Raw genomic sequence first — 20,951 nt, 5'->3', positions numbered from 1 at the left:
TGCAGTGCCTGGTGGTCCGGAGACCACTGGGAGTGTATGGTTTATTGTCTAACCAACATATACAATTTGGGTGTTCTACGGGGTTGCTACGCTAATTGACGACTATGACCGATATAGCCAACTTAGTGATAGTTGTGTGAAATAGTATTTGAGAAAGTTAATGGGAGAAATTAAAATATACGAACTTGTGCGGTGTGTCAAAAACTAAACTAAGACTAGGGACTTAGAGCCTACTACAGTTGCAAGTTAATTGCTTAATTGCTTATAATTATTCCTTACTACGTTGTAGACTCACGCGCATATTTAATTACAACAGTAGGTTTCAGGCATTAGACCAATCAAGACGTGAGCAACTTCTCGTTCTTCAGCAGAGCATTTGGTATATTTCATTTCTTTGTCATTGAATAAAATGTATTTGCTTTCTGTTGTCATGAATGATGAACCTTGTAAGGAAAAAAATGTGATGATGGTAATAAAATAATTTTTTTTTTTTAGCCACGTTTTCTCTATGTAAACTTTGAACTCTTTCCTTTGGGAAGTAATACCAACCAAACTCGAACTCCTGAAGTCCCAGATCGGGGTGTTAGAGTTATAAATTAAAAAAAAAATACTCTATCATTGAAGTGATTTCTCGAGGAAATAAAAGATCATGTGTGCATGCCCATGGAGAAACATCTTCTTAGTTTTTATATGAAAATGTTCATTGATTTTAGACATTCTTTCTCCTTGTCCTACTGTGAAGGCAATGTTCCACTCGATAGAGGCCAATGTCCGCAAGGTTGATGCAACATACAAAATAATTGTGACTTACTGCTCTAAGATTAAGGCCAGATGTTGTGAGTAAATTTTTTAATGGTTATGCTTAGGATTAAAGAGGTTTTTGGTGAATCGGTTAGGAGAATAACTTTATGCTCGCCATCTTCTTAGTTTTTTTGTTTTTGTATTTTATTATTTATTTAATGGTTATGCTTAGGATTAAAGAGGTTTAGGAGAAAATGGGCAATGTGCGGATGTATGGAGATGAGCTGAACGTTTTAGTGGAGGTCTACCACAAAGAATTAAGCCCAGCCTCAAACTTAGACTCAGGGTAAGAGTCAATTCACTACCCCTTGAGTTTTTTTTTCTGCTTTTACAACTAAAGGCGTATTTATATACTTATGCTCAAATACAACTCAAAGCCCCAGTCACGGTACGATTCCAGCGGACCTTGGCCGGCACACCACCAGTCACGGTACGATTCCAGCGGGCGCTACCCCCTTGCATAATCCGAAGCCCAGCATGGGCCCTTGGGGGCTAGCGTCCTAGCTATGGCGTTTTACGCCCTCGAGGACGGCGACTAAGTTTCCGTACCCTAGGCTGCGGTTTCCCCATATATGTAAAATATTGGAAAAACTTTTTTGATATTTATTATTATAATTTATTAAAAAATTTAAAAATTTAAAATATTAAAATAATGACCATAAGTGCCAGAGTTGTGTCAAGGAGTCATAACATGTTCAACGTGGGTCACCCATGACACACTCAAAATGGCATGTCAATATGACATAGTATGTCCCGCTATATATACCAAGCTAGGGCTTATTTCTAGTCCTAGCCCAAGGTTTCTTGGTGAAACTCCAGGCCGCGCTTAGATGATTGTAGGATGCCTGCAAAAGCTAATCGGGTTGGACCTGGGAAAAAAGGACTAGTTGGGCTTAGAGACTGGACCATGTTGGTTCATGACCAGGAAAAGGTCCTAGAAGGATTGATGGTGATTCAGACCTACCTGGATGCAATCTGAGTTTGTGCATTCTACAGCTTTGTTGAGGTGAGAGTCCATTTAACTCTTGATGGAGACTCGTATTAGGTTGGTCCATATCCAATGTTCTTTAACTAGCCAGATTGAGACTCCACACTCATCTATGTCCATGCAAGGGCAACAATAAAGCATCAACCAATGTTGTCAGTATCGGTATGGGCCCTGTATCCTTTGGCCAACGATTCAGGTGAATCGGACCGATACCCGATACTCAAGTGAATCTTTCTGAATCGGGTCAAAAAATAATAATAAAAATATTATCTTCCGATACAGACCGATATGCACCGATACTGACAACATTGGCATCAACTGTGCAAATTTCCCCTATGTCATCCCTATCTTCTTCATATCCCTCCTTGGAATTTCATTGATTTGTTTTGATCAAAATCAGACTCCACAGATGTGATCCACATCATCCATTTAGTGAAGATTAACATTTAAATTATTGAAATCTGACTTGTGTGCACGATTTTTTGGCCATTCAAAAATCAATGGTTGACAAAACACAAAATTTTCATCGAAAAATACAATCAACGGGATCAATCAATCTTTGTTGAATTCTATCTATATGGTCAGATTTGATCAAAACAACTTGCATCATAAGATCAAGAGGGGTATGAAGATTGGGGAGGGGATGGGGGGACATAGGGGATTAACCCAACTGATCAATTGTGTGCGTGGGGTGTTCAGAAAATTTCTGCAAAAAATGGGACACAGTTTTTAATTTTTTAATAAATAAAATTTATTTTTAATATTTTAACATATAAAAATATGGTTTTATTGAAATATTACTAAAAGTATATAATCTTAAAAATAATAAAATAATATCTGTAAGTGTCAATGTCCATGTCTGCCTGTCCCTATCACTGAAGAGGAGATAGGGATTTGGATATCAACTTCTTGAGAGAAAAGAGGGGATTTAAAGGAAAACATCAGAAAAGAGAACATAGCTATTACAGTACATAGTTATTACAGAAGAACAAAGACTACCTAAAGTCTTAGTACTGTGATTTTTAGGCAATGCATTAAACAAGATATCTATGGATCCGGTATGGATCGGAGTACTCCATGCAGCTAAAAAGTAAAGTTTATTTGGTCATTCTATCAATGATGGCTTTGCCCAATTCAACAGAACAAACTTTCTATATTGGCCTTCCTACCTCTACCCCACTAATTCAGACATCATGATCTCACATGCCTGTTGTCTTGCCAAGTTAATCATGGCCTCATATGCAAAACATTCTGACTTCCATTAGTTGGTCCATTTTCTCTAACTACATAAGAAAGCTATCTTTTAGTTACCACCTGATTACACCCATTATGAATCTTCTGTTAGTGCATGTCTAGAAATCAATTTGCTTGTGGTTGTCATGGGGCCCCATTGGAGGTTTTTCTCTCTTCTTCATCATAAAAAAAAATTGCTTGAGATTTCTGTTTCTTCAAATAATGGTTGATTATCCAACATGAGTTAATTCAAGCAAAATTCAATAAGCATGTGATAGTGACGATATGGATGATGACCTTGATACGGAGCCGCTAACTATGTCGAATGTGCTAACTATGTATATGATGACAAAAATAGACCGATTTGAGATCACCCTTCCATTAGAATTAGCAAAAGCAATGTCTCCTTGCATAATATGGATTCCAAACATTCATGATCTACATGTGAATGAGTCAAATTACTTATTCCTAGGTCTATTAGTGAACCATCTCCTAGGAATTGTGAAAGATGTTCCATTAGAAATATTCTTGTTATTGCTTTGACTCATATTCCTCAAAAAGTGGATCCCTGAAGAACAAATGATTAATACAAAATTTTGAGGATAAATATATGAAAAGATATAACTATGCAGCCAAAAGTGCTAAGAAAAATTTCAAAAGGGCTCCTAAAGTTTGGGCATTAATAAAAAATGCACTTAAGTTTTGAAAATTTTAAAAAAGGCCCCTAAAATTTTGTACAGTTAATAAAAACAAACTTCCATCCATTCAACCTAGGTTATCAATAACTCAAGATGAGTTAAGAGAGTTAATTTACTAGTTAACCCTTCAAAGACTCCTTCCCTCTTTTTTTAAGTGCATTTTTGAAAGTATAATGTTAAGGGTAAAATGATAATTTCACATCACATTTATCAGTTTTTTTTATAGGCAAGCTGGGGTTAGGCAGACCCCCACCAGTTATACAATGTATCATTTCGGTTTTGAACTTGCATCGTCCCAATACAAGGTGACGTGCACTGTCAACTCCTAGCAAACAAGGGGAACCCCCATTTATAACATTTATTAGTTGGTAGTAAACTTTTTGGGCCTTTTTAATTAACCACAATCTTTTTTAGTCGTGTTTTTAAAAAAATTCAATACTTAGGCACCTTTTTTTATTAATGCCCAAACTTTAGGTGCTTTTTGAAAATTTTTCTAATTATTAACTAAGGGAACAGCCTTAGGAATAAAACACAGTTATTAAAAAAATGCAATACACGGCTTTGTTGAGATCAATATTCTCACATCATCCCAATGTGTATGTATTCTTTATCTTATAAAGCTGAGGGTGACAGCTTCTCATTTACTCCATTAAGATTAAATTAGTGATCACCCCAGTTGTAAAAGGTATTGGAACATGTCAGATAACAGAGTTTGGCCAGTGGGGTGGTTGTGAAGGTGCTGAGATGAACCGGATTAAACCCCACTGGCGCATGGCGCATGGGTGTGTAAGTAGCTCTCATGGCGGACAGGTTATATGTTCCCTCCAGGAACATGCACTGTAGCTACAGTGCGTATTCCTGGGTCCCCACTGAGCGCCCGCGTGGTGCTCAGTGGAGTGTACGGGGGAGCCGTACACCGCCGTACATCAGCCTGCAGGATGTACGGTGGTGTACGGCTCCCCCTACATCCCACTGAGCACCACGCGGCGCTCAGTGGGGACCCCTGGAACATGCACTGTAGCTACAGTGTGTGTTCGGGGGTGCACAGGCAACACCCTCTCGACTCTCCGAGGTGGGCCACTTAAGGCAGGGTGGTCCTGGGGCTCCACTCGGGGTTTTCCTCGCTTGCTAGGGTTTCTTGTCATAAAAAAAAATAGAGTTTGGCAGCTAAGCACTTACCACATCAAATAGTTGTAGCACTTTATCTACCACCATGCTTTCGCTTAAACTTTTTTGTAAAGAACAATATAGTAAGCTTATCTGCATTCTCCAACACCCATCATCACTCATCACTATTGAAACGATGAGAAAAGGTGATGCCTTTTTCAAAATAAAGGCAGAGTTCTACATTCTGAAATGAATGTAGAAAGCAAGTAATACTTTAAGTATGCTAATTAATATTTGATAAAGAAGCAATTTTTCTGAACATCAAACGAAAGTTATAAATCATAAAATGCATTATTCTGAACAAAATCTCTGTTAGTGTGTAATAAGACTAAGAGCACCTTTCCAGTTTTCTGTGTAATAGCAAAAGAACGCTCTACTGTTGTGGCCTCCAGTTCAATAGTGCAAAAAGTTTGAGCAAAAAAGACTCAACTAGCCATACTTAATGACGTAAACAAACTGTCAAATATAAAGATATTTTAGGTTTATTTTTTCACAAAACCTCCTGCCTAAAGTATCAACTATTTTGATCATACATACAAACATTAGTAATTTTTCCTGCAACGAGAGTTTGGGCAAGGGTGGTTTCTTTCGAAAAGATAAAAACTTTCAAAACTTTTTTTATTTTTGATATTTATCGTGAGAGAACCTTGGTTCAGGTGGTGATGCTCAGGAGAAACCCTGAGCCTGAAAATGTTAATACAGCCATCAGGCCTGCTATTAACGTAGGCTCATCTGTCAGTCGGGTGTGGAGAACTATCCGATCGTCGCGTAAGGACAAGGAACTTTATGCGTTCACTCCCACCTACCCGGTAAAATTGCCACTGGCACTGCTAAACTGCACCAGCCAGTAGAAACGTGGGGATTCAATCCTGTCGTTCGCTTCTCGATCAACTATCTCACGTGAATGAAGAAAGACCTTACTCTTCTAGGGCTTGGTATCTCTCATAAACACTCTATTCTTTCAAAGGCATTGAAAAAGCAAGTGGTTAAAACCTCTTGGCACCATCGGGAGCCACATATGGGGTAGGGTGGGCAAGTGCCTACCTGAATGTTGTGCCTCCAACCCACCCCACGCCCCAACCCAAGCAGGGGCGAAACCATAAATCCAAAATTAAGGTAGGCACAAATGTGTGTCTTTATGCACGCGCGCACACACACACACACTATATATATATATAGTAGAGCGTAGGTGCTCGAACATTAGGTACTTGCAATATGTGTTTGATGGGTTTTTCAAGTTTTTTTTTCATTTTATTTTAAATTCTGACAAGATTTTATCTATGTCCGAGATTTTTACTCTTGAATTGTTCTATTTAGACACATGGGTGGGTTTTTATAAGGTTTGAAAAATCAACGATCCAAAATCTTTGTAAATTTTTGAGTCTCCAAATATCATTTTTCATCAAAAACACCTGATCTAGGTGTGAATTATTTGTAAATCGACCATGTCCAACACATTTATGTGGTCCAAAAAAAACAAACACTAGAAGAGCAGAAAAACCTATCAAACATGTATGACAAGCACCTAATGTTGAAGCACCTACACTTTAATGTATATATATATATATATATATATATAGTGTGTGTGTGTGTGTGTGTGTGTGCATAAAGACACACATTTGTGCCTACCTTAATTTTGGATTTATGGCTTCGCCCCTGCTTGGTGTGTTTCTTGCTTAATAGGGAGAGCCTTAAGGCAAGAGACATGCACTTTAGGTATCAAACTCTTGACCTCGTTCCACCTATTAGAGAAATCATGGTTTTGTGTTCGGGCCAAACACTCTATGAGAGCGATTGACCCTTTTAACAGGAGGGACAATACATGAAAAGTTTCAATACTGCAGTGTTAAGAAAACCGCAAGCAAGAAACAACTGAAGAAAACAATAAACAAAAACGATCAAACTAAACATAACAAAGACACAGAGATTTACATGAAAAGACCTCTCTTCAAATCCGAGAGAGAGTAAAAAACCATGGCCGCCCAAAAAAAACTTTATTGCTCTTCTTCTACTGTTACAAGAGAGAAAGAAAACAAAGTATTTATACAAGACAAGGGCGACAACCCTAAACCTGAACAAATCGGGTTTGATCCATAAGAAACCGAGTCTCAAACATAAGCCCCAAAAAATTCTTCTTGGGGGCGCTGCCCCCCACAACCCCCCGTTAGGGGCGGCCCCCCTGGACCCGTGTCGGGAGAGCCCCCAGACCCTTCCTTGCAAGGGCAAAAACTCTGAATCAGGCTCCACAACACATCATGCATAACCTCAAAAAATGTCTCCATTTCTCATATTCTATTTGATGATGAACTATTAGGGTTTGAGGAGGCGTCAAAACCAAATATGTAGGCTTCTTTGTGGCTTATTCTTGGATGTTTCAATAAATCTTTGGCTTGCACATGAATAGGGGTAAAAGCCAAATATTGGGGTTGAATGATCACATTGGTGAGTTGCAAGGGTTAGCCTTTTAATTGTGAAGTTGGTTCCCTCCCAATGAAGTATTTAGGCATGTACTTGGGTGTCTCAAGAGAGCAGCATTGAAGCAAGTTTGAAGATCATGTTAGGAAAAAGACCCAGACAACCCATTTGTTATTGAGGGCAGGGTGCATGGTGCATGGTGAGCAGTGGCGTAGCTAGGAATCATGTGAGAGGAGGGGGGGGGGGGGGGGCAAACAGGGGTGTAGCAAAAAAAAAATTTGTGCGATAGTTGGGGGTTCGCCCCCAAATTTTTTTTTTTGAGATAAAATAAAAAATGGCTACAATTATTAATAAAAATTTATTTCATATGGACAAATCAAACTATGTGCTGCAGTCAGGGCTGGGTTAGGACTGGGCATAAAAAATGGATAAAAATCTATTTCATATGGAATCAGGACGGCTTTTAAAAAAAAAAATTAACTATTTCGGGAGGCAGGACTGGGCTACAGCCCAGTCCTGTCACCCCCCCCCCCCTCCCCCGCTCTGCCTCGGCTGGTGAGGTTCATTATATCCCTTATGGTGATGCATTTCTTGCAAATTTTCAGGTTGTGGTAGAAAAACACTTCATTGCTACCTTTCAAATATTCATTTGGTCAAGCAAGTTCAAAGGTACCTTCACATCATTGGCGAGTTGGGCTACCATTTTCCAACCTCTTGATCTTGGGGATTTGGGAATTCACAATAAATTCAATAAGGTGCCTTTAGCAAAATTATTATGGATTATTTGCGAAAAAGAGGGCAGGATCACGGTCATCTTCACATAAAAAAATGTAATTGGATGACCTTAAAATTGGTCAGAAAATAAAAATAAAAGAGGGGCTTGAGGATTTGGAAGCGGTGGACCACGATTTTTGTTGATTTTTATCAGGGTGTTTGAGTGGTTATTGACGATGGCAGCACCATATTGTTTTGTCATGACTGTTGGTGAGGTGATGCGTTTTTCCACCTCTATGATGCTACAAGGGGAATTTCTTACGGGTTAAGGAGGTCTGGTCGCCAACAGAACACACTTGGGAAATAGTATTGCAAAGGGACCCAACTAAGGGTGTGAATGGGTGGGGTTTTTGGTTTAGACCCAGGTATAACCAAACTTGGATCAGATTTTCGAGTATGGTATCTGGTCCGGACCCGGGTCTAATCGGGTCAACTGAATGGTTTTGGTTCTATTTGCAGCGAAAGGACGAGGTAATGTGGATGTTAACATGTGATGGGAACTTCAAGGCCTCCTCTCTCTACAGGTGTTGGGTACCTCGAATGCACAATGGCTCCCCAAAAAGGCATTGCGAGGGGAGCGCCTACTACTTAGAAGATCACTTATAGGCTGACAAATTCTGCATGGGAAGGTCAATACCGAAATCATACTTAAGAGTCATGGGCTTCAATTAGCAAGTAGATGTGTTCTATGAGAGAGAGAGAGAGAGAGAGAGAGAGAGAGAGAGAGAGAGACTTGTTTTGGGGATATGATTACATGAGGCACATGCAGAACCAGGCACCTTGAGTGGGACGTAACCTTCCCTAAGGGCATCTTTGTTGTTGTGCTACTGAACCCTAAAGGTAAGCGTTGGAAATATGTTTGGAGAGTTTGGTAACTTTGGTCACTAACGGCTTGGAAACTACTCGACTGAGCGAAACCAGCTTATATTTAGGGTCCTCCAAAGCCTCAAACTGGCCTCCTCGGTCTGCTAAGATGAGAAGTTATGGAGAAAGCTCATATGAAATGGCCTGGTTATCTGATTGACTGGATTAGGGGAAATAGAGCGATCATCTAGCTATTTTTGTAGGGGCATCCTGCCCCTGCACCATCTGTTCTTCTGTTCTATTTTTTCTCTTTCTGTTTCCTGTTCTGCTCTGTTTGTTTGTTCATGAGGTACCCTGTTCGGTTATGATCCCTATTGTAACACTGGTATAGCGGGTGCGATATCTCATCACACCCATCTGTACAATCTGCTATATCAATACAATTATATCATTCTCTCTAAAAAAAAAAACATGAGGGGCAGTACATTGGAGCCCCCTCTTTAGTAAGGGGCGCCCTCTTTGTTTATAAAGGGCAGCCACTATGTGGCTCTACCTAGTTGGGAAGAACACCATATAAGGTGTTGGTACACTGGAATCTGGATCTACTCCCCTTGGTAGGGAGCCCTTGTAGGTCAGGGTGGTAAAAGTTATTGGGACTTAACCAAAGGTCCAAAACTTCTCTAAGTTATAAAAATACCAGTAATGCTTAAAAAAGAAAGAAAATATTGACAGTGCAGAGAAGACAGAAATCTAATCAACTTGTCATTCATTGAGTGCATTATTAGTGCCATTGTGCTAAACGAGCACTAATGTCCGTCTACTTGCATGCCTACGACGGGTGACTTGACATCACTTCACATGCTACTATGTGAAAACTTAACCAATACATCAAGAATGTCGGCACCTAGGTGGAAATTTCCACTAATATCCATAGCACGTTGGAGCTAGGAAGTACTCAAGAAGTATGGTCCATTCAGCACCAACATGGCTCCGATTCATTCTATTAATTGAGTGGTATCATCATCACCTTTTGTGTTTTTGATGAATGTTAGACCTGCATTAGGCATGTCATGCATGCTTACCCCCATATATATATATATATATATATATATATATATATATATATATATATATATATATATATATATATATATATATATATATATATATATATATATATATATATATATATATATATGTGTGACCTATTTTGTACTGTTGTTTCTAAAGTCTGTTTTACTTTGGTTGAGTTTTGATGTAAAGTATTGACTCATTTATAACTTTCATCGAGCTACTCATGTACTTTGGTTTATGTTGAAAAATACTCTGAAAGGTCAGCCCGTAGATCTAAACTGTAACAAACCTTCGGGCAAAAATGTGAATGAATGTAAATGTGAAGAGCTTTCTTTTGTTCACCCTTGTTGTAATTGCTTTTGAGTGTTTACGATTTCTCACCCTCTCTATTCTCTTGTTTTCTTGCATTTTTATTTTTCAAAGTTTCTGCAGCTACAAGCGAGCGATCGAAAGGCTTGAGGCGGTAAAGAAGGACCGTTGCGCTGCGTTGGTCTATGAAAGAAGTAGGTATGTGACAGGTGGTACCAAGGTCCGTTCTCAAGTTGGGGAAGAGACTCAAGAGTCAGTATCTAGAGACGCGCTGACAAGCCACGATTTGTGAGCAAAACAACATGGCACACCGTTACAACTTGCGGAGCACCAAAGAAAAGGCAGTTGCCGAGAAGATGGGTTCACCTCGGGGCCATGAGTAGATGGCCGCAACCGTCAATAGACTGGTGACTGATGTGAATTCATACGAGAAAGCGATTTCACGTGCATTTGAGTCGTTCGAAGGACTAAACGATGAGGTGACAAGCCTGCGAGAGTAGGTAAACATGCTGATGGGACAAGTTACTTAGCCGACTATGATAGTAACTACCCTATAGACTGAAGTTAAGGAGCTTCAATTGAAGAATCATACTCTGCAACAGACAGTTACCCTCAATGGCAAAAATGGCGATAGGCCATCAAAGATAGATGCACTGAGGCCAACTAAATTCAATGGTTCTACGGATAGAAAGGTCATAAAAAACTTTCTATTCTAGGTGAAAGACTACTTGAATATTTAGAATGTGTTGATCGAAGACCTCAAGGTGAAGACGACAACAACTTTACTCGACGAAGATGTTATAGTCTGGTAGAGACGGAAGTGTAGCGACATGGAAAGGGGCCACTGCGTGATTGCTACCTTTGAAGCGTTTAAAAGTAAGCTACAAAACTACTTTATGACAAGGAATGCACAACGCCAAACTTATCAGATGGTGGCAGAACTCAAGCACATTGGAGCCATGCAAGATTATATTTGGACGTTCTAGAAGCTCATGCTAGACATACCCAATATGCCAGATGAAGACAAACTCAACTGGTTTATTGTGTGACTACAACCTTGAGCACAATCCAAAGTGAAAAAGAGCAATCCCCAGACTTTGAAAGATGCGTATGTGATGGCTAAACGATTAGTGGATACACAACACAAGTCTTTCTGTAAGACCCGCAATTTTTCAGGAAATATCTGAATAAAATTCATGAGGCATTTACCGGTAAAAATAGCATTTTCTCAGAATGCGAAACGAATCAATTCCTGCGAGCCAATTATACGTAAGATATTCGTCGCTTTGCGAATATATGCTCAAACACTCTGAAAGCCATAACTTCCTACATGAACGGAATCAAAGGATTCCTGCGAGCCAACTCTCTTAGTTACGTCAATACGATGGGAATGGCGTACTCAGAATTTTTCGGAAAAAAATCACCGAAAACCCAAAATTCTTGCGGGACCCACGAAAATATTGGTGGGACCCACAGAAATATTTCTCAGAAAAATATATGGTGGGACCCACAAAAATATCCCATGGAAATATCCAAGTGGGCCCCACTCCAAGGAACCTCTTGGAATTTCCGGAATAGCCAAGGGTAAAAAGGAGATTTTGAAACTTGGGCCCAAGTTTCAGAATCTATAAATAAAGGAGCCCCCCTCTCTTTAAAAATCGCCAACCCCTCTCTCTCTCCTCCTTTCCCAAACCTCCCCTACCTAGCCTAGCCCACATGAGCCCACCTGACCTGGTCTGAGCCTGCCTGACTTAGCCTGAGCCTGCTTGACCTGGTCTGAGCCTGCCTGACCTGGTCCTAACCCACCTGACCTAGGTTTGAACCTACTTGACCTAAGTCCAAACCCAGTTGACTTGACTTGAACCTGGTTTGGTTCAAAGTCAAAGTCCAAGTCCTTTTTCGTCCGAAGTTCGAAGTTAATCCTTTTTCGAAGTCGAGCCTCGTTCGAAGCATTTGAAGCAACCGGAGCCGTTTCTTCCGCAAATTGAAGTAAGTTCGCTTCATTAAACCATCTCTCTCAAGTATTTGATTATTTGTATATAGCATATACTTTCTGAAGTAGTATCTTGCTTTAGTTCTTGGTTGAGCCCTCTAGGACGCTTCGGTGTTCACGCGCTCGCCTCGTAACTATCGTCGGATATATATGTTTGAATACGCAGTATATGCGTTCTTCAAAATAGTATCTCACCCTAGTTCTTGGTTGAGCCCTCTAGGACACTTCGGTGTTCACTCGCTCGCCTCGTAACTATCGTTGGATACAGATCTAGGTGTATATCTGCTGATTCTGCCGACGCGTCTTATATCGCACAGGCTATGTAATTTACCTTTGCCGTCGCATCGTATGATGCCAAGGCTCCCTGCTTTCTGTACTTCCAATTAAAGCACTTCCGATTATGTATTTACTTATGCCGTCGCGTCGAACGATGCCAAGGCTCCTGCTTTCTGCAATGTATTTACTTACGCCGTCGCGTCGAACGATGCCAAGACTCCTGTTTTGTTATATATGTAGAATATTTCGTTCAGTTACACACCCTGAACAATAGTATATGCATTTTCTTTACGCCGTCGCTGTATAAAGCACAGGCTTCTGCTTATATTACATATATGCCGCGTAAGTGAGCGTTCAAATAGAGATCAAATCGCCAATGCGATTTTCTTACCGCTCCTCGTGCAAGATTCTGCTTGACGAATGAAGCCTCTATTGGAAAGGCTTCGCCTTTTGGCAAAATGCTCTTTACGTAAAGACTAAATCAATTACGTATGGCCTGGCTATGGCCCAAGGTTCCTGCAACCTTGATGGATGCAAAGTACGCACAACGGTGCGCATCCATTTCCTGAGTTAAGCGTAGCGATTTCCCACCAAAGAGGGGAGATGCCACTGAAATGGATAAAAGAAAACACACGCTTTCTCCGTTAAAGAGAGGAAGTGCTGCTGAAATTCCTGAAGGAGCTAAGAATGGCTCAGAAAGAACGTAGCAGAAGTGCTACCCAGTTATGGAACGCCTTCTACGATGTAGAAAGGTTCGTCGCACCACTGCCGGTAGAGCAGAGAAGGTGTTGACAGAATGGTTGGCAGAAGAGCTGCCAGAACCAGTTAAGTGGCACAATGATGTCCTTTGTTGGAACGATGTCAGAATGACTCGTCTCCCTGGCACCTGCAAGGGCACCATACTTGTAAGAGCCGTTGCGCCAAAGTAGTGGTAGCACCTTGACGAGGTCCTGAGCTCGTTGCGTAAAAATACGCCGAGTAGCCGATCCGTAGAGATCGAGTCATGTGCATGCTCATTGAGAATTATCAGACAACCAGACTCGTAAGGGCCGCTGAGCCAGAGTGTGTTGTTTCCACCGAAAGAGGTGAAGTGCTCGTCAAGGCCGAAGTGCCGAGAGCAGAGTTAAGCATGCATATGAATAAAACCTTTGTTCCACGGTGAAAACTGTGTGGTTGATTGGGGTCGGGTACATACTTCTTAAAGGCTGCCCTATAGGCATGCAATGTTCGTCAAGTAATTGTAAGACCGGCATGCCCCTTTCAGGATTTCTCACCGAGGAAGACGGTGATGGCGCAACCTTGAGTGACATATATTTCACCCGAACCTGATAGAGTTCATTGATGGCCTTCGTCACTCAGAGGTATGGAGGTCGTGGTTATCCTTAAATATCTAAGGATTGAACCCAACTACTGCAGTAGCAGAATGCATTCGGATACCTAGTAAGGATCTCTTCTGGTATGCTGTACCGTCCTACTAGGGGGATGGGGTCAACAGGCCTCTGGGGTATCTAAAATACATAGAATAATCAACTCCCAGATCGTCGCGTTGTCACCCAGATATGAGTTCCCTAAGCCCAGGGGGAGGTGCAACTATCGAAACAAAGCATTAGCTTAGATACAGCGATACTTTGAATGTATGCGTGTATGGACGTTGTTGAGTCAGTCCTGCATAACCTTTGTGAAGGTGTCATGATCGGTATACTACTGGACCGATTGCGAAAGAACCCCATTGATATCCCTACGACTAAGTGAAGCTCGGAGAGCTGTCCTTAGATTCGTAGGATACGGATGCGCCAAGCATAAAGGCTTGAGCTAGACATCCATTCGTGACTCTGAGGAAGTCAAGGCTAAGTCGTAAAGACTTAAGCGGTTATTCTAACTCACAGCCCTGAAGAGGCTTATGCGAAGTCATGAAGACTTGCGTGGATGTTCAACTCATAGCCCTGATGAGGCTTTTGCGATATACGCTAAGTCATGGAGGCTTGAGCGTCGTATTACGAACTGCGACCCTGAGTGGTCTATACATTTACTTGAGTTGAATAGATAGGTGTTTGCCTACTTACCAGACCATCAGTGGTTCTGACCCCGTTTAATGGGGATTTCAGGTGTTGAACCTGCGTGGCGATATGCGGAGCAAGGCGGCATCGAGTTCCAGGGTTTCTCTAGACAGAGTTGTACTGCTTCCTTTTATTGAACCTTCACTGCTTTTCTAAGCAGTAGTGTTGTAATAAACATGTGCTTTCGATAAAATGGAACACTTTGGTGGTCAATGAGTTGCTGGGCCACATACCTGCAACGTGCTCGGAGTTTTCTAAAACCGACGACTCATTATCGTCTTATTCCGCTGCTAAAAGCTTTTTCTAAGTTCTGCTGCAAAGAAAAAAAAAAGAAATTCATGAAAATTTTAACTTAGCTTTGTTTTGGAAATCCGGGGCGTTACACTTTCACTCCATCGACTAAGGGTGGGAAGAAGCTTAACCACAGAAACAAGAAGGAGGATCAGTGCGATAATAAAGGTGAGTCATCAACCCAACACCATTATAACAAGAAGTAGAATTATAGAAAGCACAACAATAACGACAACAAAGGGTGAGTTATGACTTGCTGCTTCTGTGATGAGAGACATTGCCAAGCAATGTCCAAAGTACCTCATGAAGGACGACAAGAAGGCCAATGCAGTTTAGGTAGAGAGTATTGACACCGAGGTCGTGCAACCAAGGATGGGAGTCATGTCAACGATCAATACAGTTAAAAGTTGTGCAGCCGAAAGCATGTCGGTTAACAAAAAACTCATGTAGTTGTAAGCCATTGCAAATGAGAAATCTACTATAGCAATGGTAGACTCTGAGGCCACACATAACTTTGTCTCGCAGAAAGAGGTGGAGCGATTGGGCTTAAAGCCTGGGCCAAAGCAAATGACTATCAAGGTTGTGAACTCTGAGATCAAGTCAATCCTTGGTGAAGCAAAGGATGCGGTTATCCAAATTGAAAGTTGGGCTGACAAAGCCAACTTCTTAGTGGTGTCCCTGGATGACTTTAGAATGATTTTTGGCATTGAGTTTCTTCGCAGCTAGAATGTGATGATGATGTCGAAGTTTAACTCGTTAAAAATCATGAGGCCAAACTTTTCACACACAGTACAATGCCTTACTCTTGGAGGTAAGTCTTCAATGCTATCTGCTATGCAATTAAAGAAGAGTGTCAAGCGTGAAAATCATACATTTTTAGTCGTCGTGTGCATTGAAGAAGGAATGGTAGAAGCAGTAGTGCCACTAACCCTTGCCCCACTATTGGATGAGTTTCGGGGAGTGATGCCTCTGAAACTGTCAAAGCATCTACCGCCGAGATGCGAGGTCGACCACAAGTTAGAGTTGACCCCTGGAGCAAAGCTCCTTGCCATGGTCCCTTATTGCATGTGGCTGGCTGAATTGAAGGAGTTGTGCAAGCAACTGGACGAGATGTTGGAGGCAGACATTATTCGTCCTTCTAAAGCATCTTTTGGTGCCTCATTACTCTTCTAGGTGAAGCATGATGGTTCTAAATGGCTATGTGCGGACTACCATGTGTTGAGCAAGGTCACGATGAAAAACAAGTATTCATTGTCACTAATAGTAGACTTGTTCGATCAGCTAGACAGTGCACATGTCTTTTCAAAGCTAGATCTGCGATCGGGTTACTGACAAGTGAGGATTGTTGACAGTGATGAGTCCAAGATGACTTGTGTCACTCACTATGATGCTTATAAATTTTTAGTGATGCTATTCGGGTTGACTAATGCTTTAGTCATATTCACGACGTTGATAAACAAGATCTTTTATCCTTAGATAATTTCATGGTAGTCTATCTCGACGATATCGTGATTTACATAAGCAACATGGAGGAACATGTCGAGCACTTGCGAATAATGTTTCAAGTGTTGAAGGAGAATGACATCTATGTCAAGCAAGAGAAGTGTCTCTTCGGGCAGGAAGAGATCAACTTCCTTGCCCACGTCATGGGGTGCGGTTTGCTGCGCATGGATGGGCAGAAGATAAGAGCCATCAATGAATAAAATCAGTCGATTAAAGTGCTAGAGTTGTGGTCATTCCTTGGTTTGACCAACTATTATTGGTAATTCATTGAAGATTACTCCCTCATTGTTGCGCTTCTCACAGATTTGCTAAAAAAGAATCGAGTATAGCCCTAAACAAGAGCCTGCCAAGACGCTTTCGACGGCTTGAAGAAGGTCCTGGTGAGGAAACTAGTGTTGTTGCTGTGAGGCCACTCTAAACCCTTTAAAGTTCACACAGACACCTCAGACTTCGCCATAGGCGGAGTTATTATGAAGGAGAGCCATCCAATTGCCTATGAGAGTCAGAAATTAAAAGATACAAAGAGGCGCTACATAGTGCATGAGCATCAAATGATGGCCATCGTGCACTGCCTTAGGATCTGACAACACTATCTTCTCGGTGTCTAGTTCGTCGTCAAGATGAACAACATCGTCATGAGCTATTTCTAGATGCAGAAGAAGCTGACACCCAAGCAAGCTCGATGGCAAATGATTCTAGCTAAGTTCGACTTCGCTTTGGAGTATAAGGTGGGGAAGGACAACGCTGTTGCTGACGCCTTGAGTCACAAGGCAAAACTGACGGTTGTGCGAGCGAAGCCTTTTGAAGTTTACTTAGAGGGTACATTGCTGGACCGTATCCATAAAGGAATGCAGCAGGACACAACAACACAACACTTTGTCTCTCTGATGTAGGTGGAAAAGACTTGATGGTTCTGGCTAAGGATGACGTCCTCATGACTAAAGGGGGATGCGTCTTCATGCCGCAGTGAGAAAGACTTCATCGCAAATTGCTTAAGGAGTACCATGATACTTTATGGGCATGTCATTCAGGTAAGGAGCGGACATTAACACTCCTTGATCACGATTACTATTGACCACAAATGAGAGACAATGTGGAGGAATATGTGCGAATGTGCCTCGTCTGTCAGCAAGACAGGGGAACCAACCAGAAGATTACTAACCTCCTTGAGCCTCTACCTATCTCAGAATGTCTTTGAGAAAGCATTTCTATGGAGTTCATTGTTACCTTGCCCAAGGTAGATGGCTTCAGCTCCATCCTGGTGGTGGTGGACCGTTTCTCTAAATATGTCACCTTCATCCCAGCTTTCAAAGAGTGTCATACAGATAAGACGACAGAGTTGCTCGTCAAGCATGTGGTGAAGCATTGGAGTGTACCAAGAAGCATTGTGAGCGATTGCGATGCTCGCTTCACGGGCAAATTCTGATGTGAAGTGTTTCGATTACTCAGCTCTGATCTGCTATTTTCAATAAGTTTTCACCCATAGACCGATGGGCAGATGGAATACATCAATGAACTATTAGAGCAATACCTCAGGCACTTTGTTAGCGTCAATTGGAAGGACTGGATAAAGCTCCTAGATGTGACCTAATTCTGCTACGATTTTCAAAAGAGCGAGTCTTCAGGCCACAACCCATTTGAGATAGCTATGTAACATCAACCACAAATCCTGCACACTCTAGCTGCACAGGATAAGGGAAGGCCATCATTTGCCTATCAGTTTGTTCAAGATTGACACGAGCACACCGAGCTGGTGAAGGCGTTTCTGTATAAAGCGACCAATAGGATGAAGAAGTGGGCAAACAAACACTGTCGTCTGGATGGGTTCCGTGTTGGGGAGCAAGTGTTGGTGAAACTATACTTGGATCAGAAAGTACGAATGATCATTCACCATCATCAAGAAAGTAGGCAACCTAGCGTACAAGCTGGACCTGCCCCCAAACTTCAAGGTGCACCCAGTGTTCCACGTGTGCAACCTGAAACCGTTTCATGCAGACGAGGGAGGTCTAGAATGTAGCGTGTCATAATGCATTCCTATTCTGCAGAGGGCCTCAGTAGCGCAACAGATCGAGAAACGTCTCAGCAAGATCCTTTGCCATAAAGTCAATTACTTGGGTGAAGCGAAGAAGTATCTAGTGCAGTTTTAAGAGACAAGGAAGCCGACATGGGAGCCATCTTTTCGGATGAAGAGTTGCTATCTGGCCAAAGTTAAGGCCTACCACGAAGCAGATGCCGTCGAGGGTGACACACGACTTGAAGGGGAGGCTTGTTCCCTTGCGATTTACTTTGTACAGTTGTGTCTAGAGTCTATTTTGCTTTGGTTGAGTCTTGATGTAAAGTGTTGAGTCACATGTAACTTTCTTCGGGCCACCCATGTACTTTGGTTCAGGTTGAAAAAAATACTTTGAAGGGTCAGTCCATAGATCTGAACTGTAACGAGCTTTCGAGAAAAAAATGTGAATAAATGTGAATGTGAAGAGCTTTCTTTTGTTCACCCTCGTGATTGCTTCTAAGTGATTGCGATTTCCCTCACTTTCTTGCACTTTCAGTTATCAAAGTTTTTGCAGCTGCAAGCGAGCGATCTGAAGGCTTGAAGCAGTAAAGAAGGACTGTCGTGCCACGCTGGCTATGAAAGAAGTAAGCCCGTGACAGTGACAATTCTATTGCAAATCCAAGAGGGTCGGAAAGAAACTCAACTATGATCTACATCAGCATCCTAACTAAGAGTAACTAAAATAATTGAAACTTAAATGAAATTAACAGAAAAGAGCATGACAATAAAGGAAAGAAACAAATCAGTATACTTCAATAGCCAATCCTCCTAAAGCTTTTCTTGCTCCTATTTATAAAAATAAATAAATAAATCTCTTAAAAACCAAATTTATATTCAATATTCAAACAAGGTATACAAATTTATTCCCTATTTTTAAGATTAAAATTTGTGGTGAGTTACTGCTTGGACTTGCATAGAATTCGACGCTAGTAGAAGGGGATTAAAGTTGGGGTGCAAATGAATCGGGCTTCATTAGATGCTCAATCTGTATTAGACACTTTATTTCAGACACAATCCTTCAGATAAGATCCGGTTGTTCATAGGGAACATACTTGGTTCTAATTAATCAAATTATTTTCAGATTTTGAATCTGATTTGGCTCATGTAAATAGCTTGTTTTTGTCTTTTGCTTACCAAAACAGCATTTACATATATATTTGGATCCAGATTCAAACCCTACTTCTTGGGATATCATTTGGATATGGACTCGGGCTCCGATACTTGCACACATCTCAGATTAGGATTCGTACCAGTCAAGGTGCAGAGTTGGGATCCAAGGAGCGCTTTAAGTGTCTGCCAATGTAACACTAGCCAATCACAAGAGGGCACTGCATGGGGCCCAGAGCAAGAGATTGCAGGCCCCACATCAAATGCTGCCATGTGATTGGCTGTTTCACATACAGGATACTTGGCCGCTTCCTATTGAGGATGATGCCCATCACTATATGATTTACAAAAGTAGAACCCTTAATCGTTAATGCATGAAATAGGAAAAAAGGAGGCTGATATGATTTTATTGCCATAATTGCTGCCCACTTTACCATACAAGGTGATAATTCAACCCCTTTTATCTCCATGTGAAAATGACTTTTCCTTTCCTTTTTTTTTTTTCTCTCAAGACCTTTCCCATGTTTTAAAACAACCCTCCTTGGCTTTCCTCGTGGCCAATGTTGTCAGTATCGGTATCGGCCCGGAATCGTTTGGCCAAGGATTCTGAATCGGCTAAAAATAATAAAAAATATTTCATGCCAATCAGAACGTGACATGTGTTAAAATCATTAAAATAATATTAAAATTTATTTTTAAATGTTTTTTATATTTATTAAAAATAGGGTATAGTATCTATTTTCTGACAGTACGACCAATGCTGAGAACATTACTCATGACACCTACAAAGAAGCTAGGGCCGAGGTCCTAAAATGACACTGTACAGGTTATCACTTCTTAATTTTGATGCGTGGCTAAGGCTGGAAAACAAGTCGAGCCGCTTGTGGCTAGGTTCTGTTTCCGGCTCATCATTCTAACTCGTAAAATAAGCATGGCAAGTCGAACATGAACAATATGTGATCTGCTCAATTAAGCTTGTAAAGCTTGTTAAGCAATAATAAATATATTTTAGATATATTTTACACCATATGACATAATGAAGTATTTGGTTGGCGTGCAATAGGTTTGGAGATAAATTCTTATTGTTTTCCCTTCTCAAACAAATGCACTTTTTTTGTAACCCTGTTATTTCAGCTCTAAAACAATATATTCTTTTTCTGTAAACAAGCTAGCTCGAACTCCGCTCGGTTAGTTTGGGCTCATTATAAACTTGAAGTTCAATTGATTCACCACAACAATGAGCCAAGCTCGTTCTTCTCGGTTTTAGCCATGGCACTCTCCTTTTACTGAAGAGAGAGAGAGAGAGAGATGGTAGTGCACTTTCAATATTTTTGATTTATTTAATAGTCTGAATGAATTTAAGGTCCCCACAATGCACGCCATCATGAAAACAGCACCTAAAAGCACT

The sequence above is a fragment of the Nuphar pumila genome, chromosome 2, assembly GCF_984573655.1.
Source record: "Nuphar pumila chromosome 2, dmNupPumi1.hap1.1, whole genome shotgun sequence".
NCBI lineage: Eukaryota > Viridiplantae > Streptophyta > Magnoliopsida > Nymphaeales > Nymphaeaceae > Nuphar > Nuphar pumila.
Note: the sequence above shows the minus strand (reverse complement) of the source record.